This window comes from Ananas comosus, linkage group 19 (assembly GCF_001540865.1).
Source record: "Ananas comosus cultivar F153 linkage group 19, ASM154086v1, whole genome shotgun sequence".
In the NCBI taxonomy this organism is placed as follows: Eukaryota; Viridiplantae; Streptophyta; class Magnoliopsida; order Poales; family Bromeliaceae; genus Ananas; species Ananas comosus.
Window position 1 is genome coordinate 5,279,713 of NC_033639.1, and position 314 is coordinate 5,280,026.

The following is a 314-nucleotide window of genomic DNA, read 5'->3' on the forward strand; positions in this document are numbered from 1 at the left end:
TAGAGTCTAGATCTTATTTTAAATAGTTTAAAGAATTTTTTAACAAAAATTTTGTTGATTTGAACCCTTCTATACAGTTAAACGAGCAAACGCACCATATCGGCCATTAAACTTATAGATTTTGTGACCCTTTGATTATTCAGTTAGTGATGCTAAAAAATCATGAAATTTGATTTCTAGATAATTTAAATGGTCTAGATCATGTTCAACCGTGCCGATCATCGATTTGGAAGCTCTATTATAAAAAACAAATCGGTAGTAAACCGAGCAGTTTACTACTGATAGTAGCCCAGCCAAACTCTCTCTCTCTCTCT